Source organism: Oncorhynchus clarkii, chromosome 17, assembly GCF_045791955.1.
Source record: "Oncorhynchus clarkii lewisi isolate Uvic-CL-2024 chromosome 17, UVic_Ocla_1.0, whole genome shotgun sequence".
Lineage (NCBI taxonomy): Eukaryota > Metazoa > Chordata > Actinopteri > Salmoniformes > Salmonidae > Oncorhynchus > Oncorhynchus clarkii.
In genome coordinates, this window is record NC_092163.1 from 15,569,859 (window position 1) to 15,589,605 (window position 19,747).

Sequence of the window (19,747 nt, forward strand, 5' to 3'; positions counted from 1 at the left end):
ACAGAAATCCTATAATTAAAATTCCTCAAACATACAAGTATTTACCACCATTTTAAAGATACACTTGTTGTAAATCCAGCCACAGTGTCCGATTTCAAAAAGGCTTTACGACAAAAGCAAACCAAACGATTATGTTAGGTCAGAGCCAAGTCACAGAAAAACATAGCAATTTTTCCAGCCAAAGAGAGGAGTCACAAAAAGCAGAAATAGAGATAAAATGAATCACTAATCTTTGATGATATTCATCAGATGACACTCATAGGACTTCATGTTACACAATACATGTATGTTTTGTTCGGTAAAGTATTTATATTTATATCCAAATATCTGAGTTTACATTGGTGCGTTATGTTCAGTAGTTCCAAAACATCCAGTGATTTTGCAGAAAGCCACATCAATTTACAGAAATACTCATAATAAACATTGCTAAAAGATACAATTGTTATGCATGGAATTTTAGATCCACTTCTCCTTAATGCAACCGCTGTGTCAGATTTCAGAGACCAAAACAACCCAAACAGATATCCACCATGTTGTGTAGTCAACAGAAGTCAGAAATAGCATTATAAATATTCACTTACCTTTGATGATCTTCATCAGAATGCACTCCCAGGAATCCCAGTTCCACAATAAATGTTTGTTTTGTTCGATAATGTCCATCATTTATGTCCTCCTTTTTGTTAGCACGTTCAGCCCAGTATTCCAAATTCATGACGCGATATCACTAGGAGCAGATGAAAAGTCAAAAAGTTCCGTTACAGTCCGTAGAAATATGTTAAACGAAGTATAGAATCAATCTTTAGGATGTTTTTAACATAAATCTTCAATAATGTTCCAACCGGAGAATTCCTTTGTCTGTAGAATTGCAATGGAAGGCAAGCTAACTATCACGAGACTGAGCTCGTGGCTCTCTGGCAGACCTCTGACTCATTCCCCTCTCATTTGCCCCCACTTCACAGTAGAAGCATCAAACAAGGTTCCAAAGACTGTTGACGTCTAGTGGGAAACTTAGGAGGTGCAATATGACCCCATAGACACTGTGTATTCGATAGGGCAAGAGTTGAAAAACTACAAACCTCAGATTTCCAACTTCCTGGTTGGATTTTTTCTCAGGTTTTTGCCTGCCATAAGAGTTATGTTATACTCACAGACATCATTCAAACAGTTTTAGAAACTTCAGAATTTTTTTCTATCGAAATTGACTAACTATATGCATATTCTACTAGATTATTTTATGACTGAGTAGCAGGCAGTTTAATTTGGGCAGGCTTTTCATCCAAAATTCCCAATGCTGCCCCCTACCCTAGAGAAGTTAACAGTCTGATGGCCTTGACATAGAAGCTGTTCAGTCTCTCAGTCCCTGCTTTGATGCACCTGTACTGACCTCGCCTTCTGGATGATAGCGGGGTGAACAGGCAGTGGCTCGGGTGGTTGTTGTCCTTGATGATCCTTTTGGCCTTCCAGTGACATCGGGTGGTGTAGGTGTCCTGGAGGGCAGGTAGTTTACCCCCGGTGAAGCGTTGTGCAGACCCTACTTTCCTCGGGAGAGCCTTACGGTTATGAGCGGAGCAGTTGCCGTACCAGGCGGTGATACAGCCTGACAGGATTCTCTCGATTGTGCATTCTGTATAATATTGTCTGTTCAAATTTAAATGATATGGGGCTGTACTGTGGGGAGTAGGAAATGTCCTGTAGGGACAGCAGATCACTTCCTACTCCGACCGTGTCACTGATGTATTCATTACTGTAGCTGTTCAATTTGAATAATAAATAAAAGCCATGGAACTTTGATTCTTGGTTTGGAAAAAGCATGATGAGTGGTTCAAATCAAATCAAAGTTTATTTGTCACGGGGGCAGAATACAACAGTGAAATGCTTACTTACAGGCTCTAACCAATAGTGCAAAAAATGTATTTGGTTAACAATAGGTAAGTAAAGAAATAAAACACCAGTAAAAAGACAGTGAAAATAACAGTAGCGAGGCTATATACAGTAGCGAGGCTATAAAAGTAGTGAGGCTACATACAGACACCAGGCTGATTGAGGTAGTATGTACATGTAGATATGGTTAAAGTAACTATGCATATATGATGAACAGAGAGTAGCAGTAGCGTAGAAGAGGGGTTGGCGGGTGGTGGGTGGCGGGACACTAAGCAGATAGCCCGGTTAGACAATGTGCGGGAGCACTGGTTGGTTGGGCCAATTGATGTAGTATGTACATGAATGTATAGTTAAAGTGACTATGCATATATATATACTCTCTATGAACAGAGAGTAGCAGCAGAGTAAAATAGGTGTTGGGGGGGCACACAACGCAAATACTCCGGGTAGCCATTTGATTACCTGTTCATGAGTCTTATTGCTTGGAGGTAAAAACTGTTGAGAAGCCTTTTTGTCCTAAACTTGGCACTGCGGTACCGCTTGCCATGCGGTAGTGGAGAGAACAGTCTATGACTGGGGTGGCTGGGGTCTTTGACAATTTTTTGGGTCTTCCTCTGACACCACCTGGTGTAGAGGTCCTGGATGGCAGGCAGCTTAGCCCCAGTGATGTGCTGGGCCGTACGCACTACCCTCTGTAGTGCCTTGCAGTCAGAGGCCGTACCAGCAATTGCCGTACCAGGCAGTGATGCAACCAGTTTTTTGCTCTCGATGTTGCAGTTGTAGAAGCTTTTGAGTATTTCAGGACCTATGCTAAATCTTTTTAGTTTCCTGAGGGGGAATGGGCTTTGTCATGCCCTCTTCACAACTGTCTTTGTGTGTTTGGACCATTCTAGTTTGTTGGTGATGTGGACACCAAGGAACTTGAAGCTCTCAACCTGCTCCACTACAGCCCCGTCGATGAGAATGAGGGCGTGTTCGGTCCTCCTTTTCCCGTAGCCAACAATTATCTCCTTAGTTTTGGTTACTTTGAGGGATAGGTTGTTATTCTGGCACCACCCAGCCAGGTCTCTGACCTCCTCCCTATAAGCTGTTTTATTGTTGTCGGTGATCAGGCCTACCACTGTTGTGTCATCTGCAAACTTAATAATGATGGTGTTGGAGTCATGCCTGGCCATGCAGTCGTGGGTGAACAGGGAGTACAGGAGGGGACTGAGCACACACCCCTGAGGGGCTCCAGTGTTGAGGATCAGCGTGGCAGATGTGTTACTACCTACCCTCACCACTTGGGGGCGACCCTTCAGGAAGTCCAGGATCCAGTTGCAGAGGGAGGTGTTTAGTCCCAGGATCCTTAGTTTAGTGATGAGCTTTGAGGGTACTATGGTGTTGAACGCTGAGCTGTAGTCAATGAATAGCATTCTCACGTACAGTGGGGCAAAAAAGTATTTAGTCAGCCACCAATTGTGCAAGTTCTCCCACTTAAAAAGATGAGAGAGGCCTGTAATTTTCATCATAGGTACACTTCAACTATGACAGACAAAATGAGAAAAGAAATCCAGAAAATCACATTGTAGGATTTTTTATGAATTTATTTGCAAATTATGGTGGAAAATAAGTATTTGGTCACCTACAAACAAGCAAGATTTCTGGCTCTCACAGACCTGTAACTTCTTCTTTAAGAGGCTCCTCTGTCCTCCACTCGTTACCTGTATTAATGGCACCTGTTTGAACTTGTTATCAGTATAAAAGACACCTGTCCACAACCTCAAACAGTCACACTCCAAACTCCACTATGGCCAAGACCAAAGAGCTGTCAAAGGACACCAGAAACAAAATTGTAGACCTGCACCAGGCTGGGAAGACTGAATCTGCAGTAGGTAAGCAGCTTGGTTTGAAGAAATCAACTGTGGGAGCAATTATTAGGAAATGGAAGACATACAAGACCACTGATAATCTCCCTCGATCTGGGGCTCCACGCAAGATCTCACCCCGTGGGATCAAATTGATCACAAGAACGGTGAGCAAAAATCCCAGAACCACACGGGGGGACCTAGTGAATGACCTGCAGAGAGCTGGGACCAAAGTAACAAAGCCTACCATCAGTAACACACTACGCCGCCAGGGATTCAAATCCTGCAGTGCCAGACGTGTCCCCCTGCTTAAGCCAGTACATGTCCAGGCCCGTCTGAAGTTTGCTAGAGAGCATTTGGATGATCCAGAAGAAGATTGGGAGAATGTCATATGGTCAGATGAAACCAAAATATAACTTTTTGGTAAAAACTCAACTCGTCGTGTTTGGAGGACAAAGAATGCTGAGTTGCATCCAAAGAATACCATACATACTGTGAAGCATGGGGGGTGGAAACATCATGCTTTGTGGCTGTTTTTCTGCAAAGGGACCAGGACGACTGATCCGTGTAAAGGAAAGAATGAATGGGGCCATGTATTATGAGATTTTGAGTGAAAACCTTCTTCCATCAGCAAGGGCATTGAAGATGAAACGTGGCTGGGTCTTTCAGCATGACAATGATCCCAAACACACCGCCCGGGCAACGAAGGAGTGGCTTCGTAAGAAGCATTTCAAGGTCCTGGAGTGGTCTAGCCAGTCTCCAGATCTCAACCCCATAGACAATATTTGGGGGGAGTTGAAAGTCCGTGTTGCCCTGCAACAGCCCCAAAACATCACTGCTCTAGAGGAGATCTGCATGGAGGAATGGGCCAAAATATGACCTCTGTCATTTGACCTCTGTCATTGCCAACAAAGGGTATATAACAAAGTATTGAGATAAACTTTTGTTATTGACCAAATACTTATTTTCCACCATAATTTGCAAATAAATTCATTAAAAATCCTACAATGTGATTTTCTGGATTTTTTTTCTCATTTTGTCTGTCCTAGTTGAAGTGTACCTATGTACCTATGTGCCTCTCTCGTCTTTTTAAGTGGGAGAACTTGCACAATTGGTGGCTGACTAAATACTTTTTTGCCCCACTGTACATACAGTCACTGTGGGTACGACGTCCTCAGTGCACTTATTGATAAATCCAGTGACTGATGTGGTGTACTCCTCAATGCCATTGGAAGAATCCCAGAACATGTTCCAGTCTGTGATAGCAAAACAGTCCTGTAGATTAGCATCTGCTTCATCTGACCACTTTTTTATAGACCGAGTCACTGGTGCTTCCTGCTGTAATTTTCACTTGTAAGCAGGAATCAGGAGGATTGAGTTGTGGTCAGATTTACCAAATGGAGTGCGAGGGAGAGCTTTGTACGTGTCTCTGTGTGTGGAGTACAGGTGATCTATAATTGTTTCCCCTCTGGTTGCACCTTTAACATGTTGGCAGAAATTTGGTAGAACTGATTTAAGTTTCCCTGCATTAAAGTCTCCGGCCACTAGAGGCACCGCCTCTGGGTGAGTGGTTTCCTGTTTGCTTATTTCCTTATACAGCTGACTGAGTGCGGTCTTAGTGCCAGCATCTGTCTGTGGTGGTAAATACACAGCGACGAAAGGTTTAGCTGAAAACTCTCTAGGCAAGTAGTGTGACCTGCAATGTATCACAATATACTCTACTTCAGGCGAGCAAAATCCAGAGACTTCCTAAATTTTGTGCACCAGCTGTTGTTTGCATCCGGCTCTGTGTCCTCTGTATCTGCGTCTCTTCCTCTTGCAAATAACGGGGATGTTGGCCTTGTCGGGTGTTTGGAGAATGTCTTGTGTGTCCTGCTTGTTGAAGAAAAAATCTTTATCTAATCTGGGGTCAGTGATCGCTGTCCTGATATCCAGCAGCTCTTTTTGCCGTATTATGTACAAAATAAGTTACAAATAATGAGAAAAAAACACATAATAGCACAATTGGTTGCTTAATTGTTTGGGCGCCCGTAAAACTGCTGCCATTTCTTCCGGTGCCATTTTATACTGGTTGTAATGGTCTCATATTGAAAGAACATGTCCAATACAGCTGTAAAAAGGTGTACTGTACCCAAGGTTTTTAAATAATTTTGTCATCTACAGTCTACAGCACGTGTCAAACTCATTCCACGGCGGGCCGAGTGTCTGCGGGTTTTAGCTCCACCCTTTGATGGTCCTTAATTGATTAATGAAGGACCTTAATTTGTAAGGAACTGCCTTCACCCGATTGTCTAGGTCTTAAAATAAAAATAAACAGCAGACACGCGGCCCTCCGTCGATTGGGTTTGACACCTCTGGTCTTCAGTATAATACAATAAATGTCTTCTATGGTTGTAGCATTATATTTATATTCATCAGTCAGATGATTCTTTGAGGATTTCTATTTTGGACATATTAAACTGCTAAATCAGTAAGCCAGTATAGGGGTAATTACATAAACTGATAGACGGACACAGTCTTAATTCCTCATTGGTCAAAACCCTCTCATACATTGGGTTATGTCCAACCTCAAGTGCTTGTGAAGGCTATTACTCTCCGAGGCGTTAAAGTTAGTCGTTTTGGGAGCAATAGCTCATTAAGATTATCTGTGATCACCTAAATGTTTTGGTCAAAGGCCATTGGCTCCCTGATAGCCAGCGTCAGCTCTCTTGCTTTCTAGCTTTCTCACCTTGCTACAGCGATCAAGGTTCCCATTGGAGTACCCTCTTGTTATAGGTCGATTAGAGCAGTTCTCAAAACCTCTCCTCGGGGACCCCCAGACATTTCACAATTTTGTTGTAGCCCTGAACTAACTCACCTGACTCACTTAGTCAAGGGCTTGATGAATAGTCAACAAGTTGAGTCACGTGTTCTAGCTCTGGATTAGATTAAATACATGGAATGGCTGATGGGTCCCCGGGGAGAGGTTTGAGAACCACTGGATTAGATCGTGAAGTATCCCATCGTACTGCCCTGTTATTAAAGGCTGATTAGAGTCATGAAGTATCCCATCGTACTGCCCTGTTATTAAAGGCTGATTAGAGTCATGAAGTATCCCATCGTACTGCCCTGTTATTATGGGCCAATTAAGGTAATGAAGGATCCCATTGTACTGTCCTGTTATTAAAGGCTGATTAGAGTCATGAAGGATCCCATCGTACCGCCCTGTATTATAGGCTGATTAGAGTCATGAAGGATCCCATCGTACTGCCCTGTTATTATAAGTAATCTACAGTCATGAAGGATTCCATTGTACTGCCCTGTTATTAAAGGCTGATTAGAGTCATGAAGTATCCCATCGTACTGTCCTGTTATTAAAGGCTGATTAGAGTCATGAAGTATCCCATCGTACTGCCCTGTTATTAAAGGCTGATTAGAGTCATGAAGTATCCCATCGTACCGCCCTGTATTAAAGGCTGATTAGAGTCATGAAGTATCCCATCGTACCGCCCTGTATTAAAGGCTGATTAGAGTCATGAAGGATCCCATTGTACTGCCCTGTTATTAAAGGCTGATTAGAGTCATGAAGGATCCCATCGTACTGCCCTGTTATTAAAGGCTCATTAGAGTCATGAAGGATCCCATTGTACTGCCCTGTTATTAAAGGCTGATTAGAGTCATGAAGGATCCCATTGTAGTGCCTTGACTTTGTAGGTTGATTAGAGTGTGGTAGGACGTCATGGAGTGTGATAGGACGACCTTTTCAGTTTTGAACCCCTATACAAATGGCATTAAAGAGGCAATCTAGTTGTTGGATAAATGATTTATGAAAAGCAATTGCAGTGTGTATAATAATACAGTGACTACAGTATCGCTGTCTCTGAATACAATTGCAGATGAATTCTTGAGACTGTGGCCAGGGGATAGAACAAAGTTAACTCCGGGTGTAAATGAACTAAATTAAACTTCTCTCCCATGTGTTCCCCAAAACTCAAAAACTCAACATTGGTACATCCAAAAAAAAAGGCATTTTTACTTCATTTAATTTCAGACTTGACACACAAACCTGTAACTTTTAATAGTCATCCCCTCAGAGACTTTTTGTAAGTGTTTTCAAAAGTGCATTAGAGCGCTTTTTAAGATACTGCTTCCCATTACCTTAAAGGCTTTCCACCAAGCAGAACTCTCAATACACATTTCCCATCTGTCATCGGAGTGGAGGTGCTTTATGCCTATAGACAGTCTCGGAGCAGCAGGGAAGGAGGAAGGGAAGAGGTGAGGGGAAGGATGTCACTGCTCTCCAGAGAGAGAGAGGTGTGCCCTGATGTATATTCAACGGTACAGGAAAAGGTGATGAATCTATTGGAAAAATGGCACCTTGGATACAATCCTGAAGTAGTGGGGGAGCTCTGACAAGGGGAAAACATGTGCCCTCCCCCCCCCCAGAGGCCACAGAAGTGGTGGCCTTTCGGAGCCTTTCAGAGTTGATAGATACAGTTGCTGCATCAGGGTAAGTTAGAGGTGTAGGATCATAAAGGATCTCGAAGTGAGCTGTTTCTATAGGTTTTTAGTTGAATAGGTGCATTTATGGAGATGAAGTCCGAGAAAATGTACCTTTCACCGCAGGATCACAGTGGGAAGTGGGAGAGACTTATGAAGTGCATGTTGATTCATGGCTGTAGACTCTCAAGGACTAACCAATGAGCTGCAATCATAACACCATGAACGTCAGTTCGTCAGAGGTGAACTGGGAGACCAAAGAACTCATCATAGGTCATATTAACTGATCTTGAGAGGGCATGCCATGCTCACAGCTCTGAAAGGAATCCAAATACTTCTGAACCTAACACGTAAGAAGATATATTAGCATAAGAAAACATACAGATGTAGGATATTACAGATGTAGGATCCGATCCCCCTGTTGTTGCTGAGAATTTTCATGCACAGCAGGAAATGCAAACTTGTAGTATATTCAAGGTGTAAAAAGGCTTCTAAAGTTTGTAATTTCCACTTTGAAATGTCACACATGATTTGCCCAAACAAAAAAACTATATCAACCCCTACAAAAATGTCCATGAATTATAATTATCACAATACTTCTCATTTCCTGTTCCTGTTGCTTTCCTGCTGTGAGAAACTGGTCAAATTGAGATGCAACACCTGTATCGATGTGAACACCAGATCTATGTCATAAAGTGAAATGAGTTTTTCTATTAATTTTACTAACCCTAACCATATATTGGAGGATTCTACAATGAGTCATGTAGTCTGATTAGATATGAATGAACCTTTAGGGACTGTACTGTAGAGGGTGGGGAATGTACTGTGGGGAGTAGAGAATGTACTGTTGGGAGTAAGGAATGTACTGTAGGGAGTAGGGAATGTACTGTACGGAGTAGGGAATGTACTTTGGGGAGTAGGGAATGTACTGTGGGGAGTGGGGAATGCACTGTGGGGAATGGGGAATGTACTGTAGGGAGTAAGGAATGTACTGTAGGGAGTAAGGAATGTATTGTAGGGAGTGGGTAATGTACTGTAAGGAGTAGGGAATGTACTGTAGGGAGTGGGTAATGTACTGTAGGGAGTAAGGAATGTATTGTAGGGAGTGGGTAATGTACTGTAAGGAGTAGGGAATGTACTGTAGGGAGTGGGTAATGTACTGTAGGGAGTAAGGAATGTACTGCACGGAGTAGGTAATGTACTTTAGGGAGTAGGGAATGTACTGTACGGAGTAGGGAATGTACTTTGGGGAGTAGGGAATGTACTGTGGGGAGTGGGGAATGCACTGTGGGGAATGGGGAATGTACTGTAGGGAGTAAGGAATGTACTGTAGGGAGTAAGGAATGTACTGTGGGGAGTAGGGAATGTATTGTAGGGAGTGGGTAATGTACTGTAAGGAGTAGGGAATGTACTGTAGGGAGTGGGTAATGTACTGTAGGGAGTAAGGAATGTACTGCACGGAGTAGGTAATGTACTGTGGGGAGTGGGGAATGTACTGTACAGAGTAGGGAATGTACTGTAGGGTGTGGGTAATGTACTATAAGGAATGTACTGTAGGGAGTGGCGAATGTACTGTAGGGGTAGGGTATGTACTGTAGAGAGTGGGGAATGAACTGTACAGAGTAGGGAATGCACTGTAGGGAGAAGGGAATGTACTGTATGGAGTGGGTAATGTACTGTAGGGAGTAGGGAATGTACTGTAGGGAGTGGGTAATGTACTGTAGGGAGTAGGGAATGTACTGTAGGGAATGTACTGTATGGAGTAGGGAATGTACTGTACGGAGTAGGGAATGTACTGTTGGGAGTGGGGAATGTACTGTACAGAGTGGGCAATGTACTGTAGGGAGTGAGTAATGCACTGTAGGGAGTGGTGAATGTACTGTAGGGACTAGGGAATGCACTATAGGGACTATGGAATGTATTGTAGGGCCTAGGGAATGCACTATAGGGACTAGGGAATGTATTTTAGGGCCTAGGGAATGCACTATAGGGACTAGGGAATGTATTGTAGGGCCTAGAGAATGCACTATAGGGAGTAGGGAATGCACTATAGGGACTAGGGAATGTATTGTAGGGCCTAGGGAATGCACTATAGGGACTAGGGAATGTATTGTAGGGCCTAGGGAATGCACTATAGGGACTAGGGAATGTATTTTAGGGAGTAGAGAATGTACTGTAGGGACTAGGGAATGTATTTTAGGGAGTAGGGAATGTACTGTAGGGAGTAGGGAATGTACTGTAGGGACTAGGGAATGTTCTGTAGGGAGTGGGAATGTACTGTAGGGAGTAGGGAATGCACTATAGGGACTAGGGAATGTATTGTAGGGCCTAGGGAATGCACTATAGGGAGTAGGGAATGCACTATAGGGACTAGGGAATGTATTTTAGGGAGTAGGGAATGTACTGTAGGGACTAGGGAATGTACTTTAGGGAGTAGGGAATGTACTGTAGGGAGTAGGGAGTGTATTGTAGGGACTAGGGAATGTTCTGTAGGGACAGCAGATCATGTCCTACTCCAACCGTGTCTCAGATTTGTACTTTCAAAGGATTGAGAAAAAATAGATATCAACTTTTTAAGACGGCAGATGGGAGGTCAAAATGCATCCCTGCAGGAGAGGGTAGTTCTTTGTCAAGTGAATTAGTTGTTGGAAGTTTTGTGTTGAGTGAAGAACACTCTATTAATCCATACAAGATGGAAATGTGTCTTGTGCTTTTACCCAACCCCTTCGGTAAACACACTTAAGGTTGAAGAGGCTGGAGCAGCCGAAGTGAAGCACCCAATGACTTTCGCAAGATTTCTCCCCGTCAGCAGTGGGATTCATACCGACAACCCTCTGGTTGCTTGGCTGCTTCTCTAACCTCGAGGCTATTGATTACAAATGTTGGCTGGCTTAAGACTTGAGATGCTCTATATTGATGCTGCTGACAGACATACCAGGAAGGTTTTCGTCCTATCGTGCACCTTCAACTTGGTCACCCATGATGGACCCATAGATTTTTGAGCTGGCAGCATTGTTGTAAGGTGCTGTGAGTAAAGTATAGTGTTGAACAGTAGTTTTCTGTCCTAGCTACTAATCCTCGCAGGTAAAATGTGCAACCTCACTTCCTGAGTGTATCTTTGAGGTATACTGTATTTGTCTTTCCTCACCTGATATCTGTGTTATGGAGAAACAGAGGAACAAACAAAGGCCTGAGAACAAAAAGTTGTATGACCAACAAACAATGGAATGCAGAAATGCCGTAGAAACAACAAGATTAGAAAAACAATAGCAAACATAGATTTTTCATTAGAACAGATACCAAAACATTTTCTCAAAAGATACTGCAGGGGAATTGATTTTATATTCTTGGAGTATGCATAGTAAATCATTGGGACATGTTGGGAATGGGTGGTATGGTTCAGTTCGTCTGTATGGGGCTAATCATGACAAGATGGCAAAGAGTCTACATATAGGGTTACTGATGGACAACAAGGCCAGTTTCCTTTCTTCATTCATTCCTTCACTCATAACTTCTTTAGTCCACTCTTTAAAGGGATAGTGTGAGATTTTGGCAATAAAGCTGTTTTTCTACTTACCCAGAGTCAGATGAACTCAGTTTGAAGGATGTTGAAGGTAGTTTTTTGAGCCGTTTGAAGATAGTTTGCATTAGTGTTAGCGCTAGCTGTACTGGTAGACTTCCAGTCATTGCGCTATTGCTAGTTAGCGTATCACTTTCAGATCCTTCAAATTGCATGAAATTTTACACTCTGGGTAAGTATACAATTGCCAGAATCTTGCACCGTCCCTTTAATTTCTGGATGAGTTGGTTCTCAGCTCATCTGTCACTTTGAATGAGCGATTGCCACAAGTAAACTCCATTAAGACATTTACTAGCCATATAGTAGGCTGTGGTGTAGAGAATCTACAGCATGTGGATCCCCATGATGATTCTAATGATAACGATATGTGATCATGATAACGATATGTGATTTTTATTTAATTTCATTTAACCTTTATTTAACTAGGTAATGATACCCATAAGGATATGTGATCATGATGGTAATGTTTTTCATGATCATGATCAGTGATAATGATAATGCAAAAAAAAACGATATGTGGTTGTGATATAATGTGTTACAATGATAAGGACATGTGAGAAGGATAATGTGATAATGATATGTGAGAAGGATAATGTGATAACGATATGTGATAATGATATTGCATCCCCACCTGGAAAGTACTGTAGCAACGCACATGTCCACCTGAGGATCTCTCCTTTTCATCCATCAATTTCCTGTATTTCAGCCAATGTATTTCCTGTGTTTCAGCCATTGATTTCCTGTGTTTCAGCCATCTATTTCCTGTGTTTGAGGGGCGCAAAATCCACTTGTCACTTAAATCTCACCGGGTTGATTGCTTTCATTTTTGCTCTGGCGACTCTTCCCCACTCTAGCTTGTGCCATTGTTTTTTTCCTGTTATACTGGATTTGGTAAGAATTCAGGGTTACATTTATCACTTCAGGGTACAATATCACTTGTTTTTCTTATGATGCATTCATATACTATTGTCTTAGTATATCAGGTATTTTTTAAATACTCTGTGATACAAAAATGAATAGTATATGCGCCTCAGTTGGATATGTGACGTGTTCAAGGGCTAGTGGGTCAAAAAATTCAAGTTCCTCGGCGTACACAACTCCGAGGAGCGGAAATGGTCAAACCACGTGCCTTTCCCAGACGGCCCTCACAATGTTCTACAGGGCCACCATCGAGTGCATACTGCCGGGCTGCATCGACAACTCCACCGCCGCTGACTGTAAGGCAGAGGATGGTACGCTGCAGCCGAACGCACCATTGGGTGCACACTGCCTGGCCTCCAGGACACCAACAACACCAAGTGTCACAGGAAGGCCAAGAAGATCATCAGCGCTTCCATCACTCAGATGCGGGCAGTACAGGAGCATCATGGCTAAAATTAACAGACTGGCTAATAGCCTCTACCCACAGACCATCAGGCTGCTAAGTAGCCACCCTCTCAACGGACAATTACCCTGCCCACACCCGATTGGACATCTATATTTATCATCACAGTTGTAAATATGTGCATATTATTATTATTTATTAATTGTTTCATTCACACCTGCACTGTTGGAGCTCGGAGCTGAAGTACACTGCAACTACATCTGTGACCCTGTGCATGTGACTAAATACACATCTAGTCGGAACTAGGAAACTCAGAAATGTCTGACTTGTGAACGCAGCATAAGTACTGTATAACTACAACCAGTTAGCAAGTCGGACATTTCAGAGTTTCCTAATTCTGACTAGCATGTGAATGCGGCAATGGCTGAATATAAAAACAGTAAGGACACCTGCTCCTTCCATGACATAGACTGACCAGGTGAATCCATTTGAAAGCTATAATCCCTTATTGACGTCACTTGTTAAATCCACTTCAATCAGTGCCGATGAAGGGGAGGAGACAGGTCAAAGAAGGATGTTTAAGCCTTGAGACAATTCAGACATGGATTGTGTATGTGTGCCATTCAGAGGGTGAATGGGCAAGACAAAAAAATGTAGGTGCCTTTGAACGGTGTATGGCAGTAGGTGCCAGGCCAGCCACACTGGTTTGTGTCAAGAACTGCAACATTACTGGGTTTTTTACACTCAACACTTTCCCGTGTGTATTAAGAATGTTCCCCATCCAAAGGACATCCAGCCAACTTGACACAACTGTGGGAAGCATTGGAGTCAACATGAGCCAGCATCCCTGTGGAATGCTTTTGCCACCTTGTAGAGTCCATGCCCCGATAAATTAAGGCTGTCCTGAGGGCAAAAGGGGAGAGGCGCAGCTCAACATAAGGAAGGTGTTCCTAATGTTAGGTATACTCAGTGTATACTGGGTGTATTTGAACACATTAATAAATTAACATAAAGGGGTGGAACAGGGCTTCAACCACTAAAAACAGCGCTCACCTGGCTGTCTAGACTGCCTTATTAATTACTGTTGTTGTCACGTTCTCTTGCATAATTCAACAAGTGTGTAAAGAGAGAGATACCCACGTGATTTAAAATCAAAATGCTTGGCCCTAGATTACACGTATCTATACATACTGTACATTGTTTGCAAGATCAGAGCATCTAATTTTTAAACATTTCAACTGTATTAAATCATTACTTTTTTCAATTGCACAAAAAATCAACACCCACCAAAATAAATGTCTCTTTCCTCTCTAACTAGTGTCAAGATGGTGCGTTAAATCCCTGTGACATGCCATGTCAACATGCCATGTCACTGGTATACTCCAATCGAGATGGCCGCCCGTTGCAATCTCAACCACCGTTTCTCAACTTCAACACTTTAGACAAACAAGGCATTATTCTGGGAGTGTCAGACAGAGCTCCAGCAAACCTAACCACAGCAGACCTGTGAATCTCCCTGCATCATTGGAGAGACACAAGAGATGGCAGCAGTGAAAACTGCAAAATGGGAGTACATTCGGCTAGTGTGATAAAGAGCCAAGGCTGAGTCACCAGGTTACAGAGTCACCCAGAGCAGTGGAGGGTGTCTTCAGCTGGAGGTGCGAGGGCCATGAACATGTCCCAGTAACGGGGGCAGATAAACCAGGCTGCATCTGTTTTTCGGTTAGTCTAATCTCCGCTATGCACAGATGGAGATAAACAGGCAGACAGACTCTCTGTCTCTCTCTTGCTCTATTTCTCTCTGTCTTAGTCTTTCTCTGTGTGTCTTTCTCTCTCTTCCTCTGTCTCATTTTCTCTCTCTCTCTCTTTCTGTCTCTCCTCCTCTCTCTCTTCCAATCTGTCTCATTCTTTCTTTCTCTTTTTCTCTCTGTCCTGACCTACAAAAGCTGAGAAGGAGGATAGAGTATATCAGTAGACTACAAAGCTAGAGAGCTACTCCCTCCAGTTAGATGTCATAATTGGTAAATGTCAAAAGTATGCTAAGAAGTTTTAGTGGCTCCTCTTTGATTACATCTAACTCTTGTCACCACTAAGGGCCTCGAATCGAGGCCACTGATGATCTGGATTCATAAATAGTATTTATTTTCTTGAGCATTTGATTCAGCCTGTCTGGTGTAAAGCAGACCGGAGCAGGTCTTCCTCTAGGATTTTGCCTGTGCTTAACTTGCTTTTAATCCTGAAAAACGTCCCGGTTTTTGCCCATGTCCGCATACTAATAACATGATGCAGCCCCAACCATGTTAAAAATAAGGAGACGGTTACTCAGTCATGTGTTATGTTGGATATTCCCCAAACACAAGGCTTTGGCATTTAGGCCAAAAAGTGTATTATTTTGCCGTATTTTGGATCACTTTGTCATTTATGTTATTATTGTAGAGTCACTACAATGTTGTTGATTCCTCCTCAGTGTTCTGACATCACAGACATTGAACTCCGTTCCTATTTTAAAATCACTAATGGTCTCATGGTGACATCCCTGGGCAGTTTCCTTCCTATCCCGCAGCTCAGTTCAGAGGACGGCTGTATCTGTGATGTATCTGGGTGGTTAAATACATAATCCACAGCATAATTATTAACTTGACCATGCTTAAAGAGATATTCCATGTCCGATTTGATATTGTTACACATTTATCAATCACTTCCCTTCTTTATGAGACTTTCAAAAAGCACCCTGGTCTTTGTAGTTGAATCTGTGCTTGAAATTCAATACTTAACTGAGGGACCTTACAGATGTTGTATGGAGGACAGAGGAAGAGGTAGTCATTCAAATATTATGTCAACCCCATTATCAAATCAAATCAAACTTTATTTGTCACATGCACCGAATACAAGTGTAGACTTTACCGTGAAATGCTTACTTACAAGCCCTTAACCAAAAGTGCAGTTCAAGAAGAAGAAAATATTTACCAAGTAGACTAAAATGAAATGTAAATTGTCCGGTGGCGATTTTATGAATTGTTCAGCAGTCTTATGGCTTGGGGGTAGAAGCTGTTGAGGAGCCTTTTGGTCCTAAATTTGGCACTCCGGTACCGCTTGCCGTGCGGTAGCAGTGAAAACAGTCTATAACTTGGGTGACTGGAGTCTCTGACAATTTTATGGGCTTTCCTCTGACACCGCCTATTATATAGATCCTGGATGGCAGGAAGCTTGGCCCCAGTGATGTACTGGGCCGTTTGCACTTGTCATACCAGGTATTGTCATACCAGGTAGTGATGCAACCGGTCAGGATGCTCTCAATGGTGCAGCTGTAGAGGATCTGGGGACCCATGCCAAATCTTTTCAGTCTCCTGAGGGGGAAAAGATTTTGTCGTGCCCTCTTCACGACTGTCTTGGTATGTTTGGCCCATGATAGTTTGTTGGTGATGTGGACACCAAGGAACTTGAAACTCTCGACCCGCTCAACTACAGCCCCGTTGATGTTAATGGAGGCCGGTTAGGCCCGCCTTTTCCTGTAGTCCATGATCAGCTCCTAGTCTTGCTCACATTGAGAGAGAAGTTGTTGTTCTGGCACCACACTGCCAGTTAGCATTGCCGGTGATCAGGCCTACTACTGTGTCATCAGCAAACTTAATGATGGTGTTGGAGTCGTGTTTAGCCACGCAGTCGTGGGTGAACAGGGAATACAGGAGGGGACTAAGTACACACCCCTGAGGGGTCCCAGTGTTAAGGATCAGTGTGGCAGACGTGTTGTTGCCTACTCTTACCACCTGGGGGCGGCCCATCAGGAAGTCCAGGATCCAGTTGCAGAGGGAGATGTTTAGTCCCAGCGTCCTTAGCTTAGTGATGAGCTTCGTGGGCACTATGGTGTTGAACGCTGAGCTGTAGTCAATGAACAGCATTCTCACATCGGTGTTCCTTTTGTCCAGGTGAGAAAGGGCAGTGTGGAGTGCAATAGAGATTGAGTCATCTGTGGATCTGTTCTGGCGGTATGCGAATTGGAGTGGGTCTAGGGTGTCAGGTAGGATGCTGTTGATGTGAGCCATGACCAGCCTTTCAAAGCACTTCATGGCTATAGACGTGAGTGCCACGGGGCGGTAATCATTTAGGCAGGTTACCTTCGCTTCCTTGGGCGCAGGGACTTTGGTGGTCTGCTTGAAACATGTAGGTATTACGGACTCGGTCAGGGAGAGGACAGCTCTAGCCTTTAGCTCAGTGCGGATGCTGTCTGTAATCCATGGTTTATGGTTGAGGTATGTATGTACAGTCACTGTGGGGACAACGTCATCGATGCACTTAATGAGGCAATGACTGATGTGGTGTACTCCTCAATGCCATCGGAGGAATCCTGGAACATGTTCCAGTCTGTGCTAGCAGACTTAGCATCTGCTTCCTCTGACCACTTTTTTATTGATCTAGTCACTGGTGCTTCCTGCTTAATTTTTGCATGTAAGCAGGAATCAGGAGGATAGAATTCTGGTCAGATTTGCCAAATGGAGGGCGAGGAAGAGCTTTGTATGCGTCTCTCTGTGTGAGGTACAGGTGAGCTAGAATTTTTTTCCCCTCTGGTTGCACAGAGTTATTTTTCTTCAGGTTGCATATTTAACACGCTGATAGAAATTTGGTAAAACGGATTTAAGTTTCCCTGCATTAAAGTCCCCAGCTACTAGGAGCACCGCCTCTGGGTGAGCGTTTTCTTGTTTGCTTATGGCGGAATACAGCTCAGTCAATGCTCTCTTAGTGCCAGCCTCTGACTGTGGTGGTATGTAAACGGCTACAAAGAATACAGATGAAAACTCCCTCGGTAGGCAGTGTGGTCTACTCTACCTCAGGCGACTTCCTTAGATATCGTGCACCAGCTGTTGTTTACAAAAATACATAGACCGCCACCCCTTGTCCCTTTGGTAGTTTAATCTTCCGTGTAACTCGATTTTATTCTCCAAAGATTGCTCGTTTGCTAGCAGAATGGAGGATAGTGGGGTTTTATTCGATCGCCTACGAATTCTCAGAAGGAAGCCCAGCCTTCGGCCCCTCTATCTCCACCTCCTCTCCACGCAGATCACGGGGATCAGGGCCTGTTCCTGAAGAAGCAGTATATCCTTTGCGTCAGGCTCGCCAGAGTCATAAAAGGAAAAAAAAAAAGGATTCTGCTTGTCCGTGGTGAGTAATCGCAGATGTCTATAAGTTATTTTCGGTCCTAAGAGACGGTAGCGGCAACATTATGTACAAAATAAGTTTAAAAAATAAGTTACAAACAACGCAAATAATCAAACAAAAAATGCAATAGGCTGAGGGCACGTAAAACTTCTGCCTTCTTCTTCGGCGCCATCTTACTAATGGAATCAATGGAAACAGGATACACCCGAGCTCATTTTTGCATCTCATAGCAAAGAGTCTGAATACTTATGTAAATAAGATATCTCTGTATTTTATATTTAATACATTTGCAAAGATTTCGCAAAACCTGTTTTCACTTTGTCATTTTGGGGTATTGTGTGTAGATTGCTGATGTAACAATGTGTGTTGAGAGTCGGGAAGCAAGTTCAGGGAGTGAGTGTTTTAATAAATAAACGTAACATAATATAAAACAAGAAAACATGAACAATGAACAGACCAGAAACTGAAACAATAACGCCTGGGGAAGGAACCAAAGGGAGTGACATATTTTGGGCAGGTAATCAAGGAAGTGATGGAGTCTAGGTGAGTCTGACGACATGCAGGTGCGCGTAACGATGGTGACAGGTGTGCGCCATAACGAGCAACCTGGTGACCCAGAGGCCGGAGAGGGTGCACACGTGACAGCTGAGGAGTATTTATTTATTTAATCCATTTTAGAGTAAGGCTGCAACGTAACAAAATGTAGAAAAGTCAAGGGGTCTGAATATTTTCCGAAGGCACTCTAGTTCTATTCACAGTCTTTGGTAAAGAGACACGATTCAGTTACAGTCCATTTTAGGCCTCCTTATGACTTTGATGGATGAATTTGTCCTAAAATGGACACCGTAGAGGAATGTATTCTGTATTGTTAGCTACCTTCATTACTGGAACCTTGTTCTTTTTAATTATGAATTGGTACTTTGTATGGAATAGACCTTCCATTTATTTTATCTAAACATAATTACATATGTATTAATAGCAAGTCTCTCACTCAATGTTTATCATTGGACATCAGTCTTAATCTGAGCAAAACTCTCTCAATTTACAAATCATTAATCTGCACAAAAACATATTTTGTGGTTGACGATTCAAAAGAATTCAAATCATTGCAAATTATTTCTTGATTACATTAGTATGCTAATGTGATTGCTAATGTGTCCTTGTTTTATGGTGATTGAGGACTATCCAAACCATTAATGTCATTTCAGCGTCCGCGCCTTGATACACACATTTGAATTGGGAAATCGTATTAATGAGTATCATATTACTGCAAAGTCATTTGCAGGAGGAGGATGATAAGTATTGGCTGGTAAGTATGTTTGAGGTAATATCACAACAATTATTAGGCTATTTGATGAAACACAATGTATTTTGCAATTTATACATATGTAGTGACAGATAAGTGATATGTCCCCGAAAGTAAACATATAACTAATATAACATTGAGGTAGCATATGGACATCTAATTTCAGTGTATTTCCC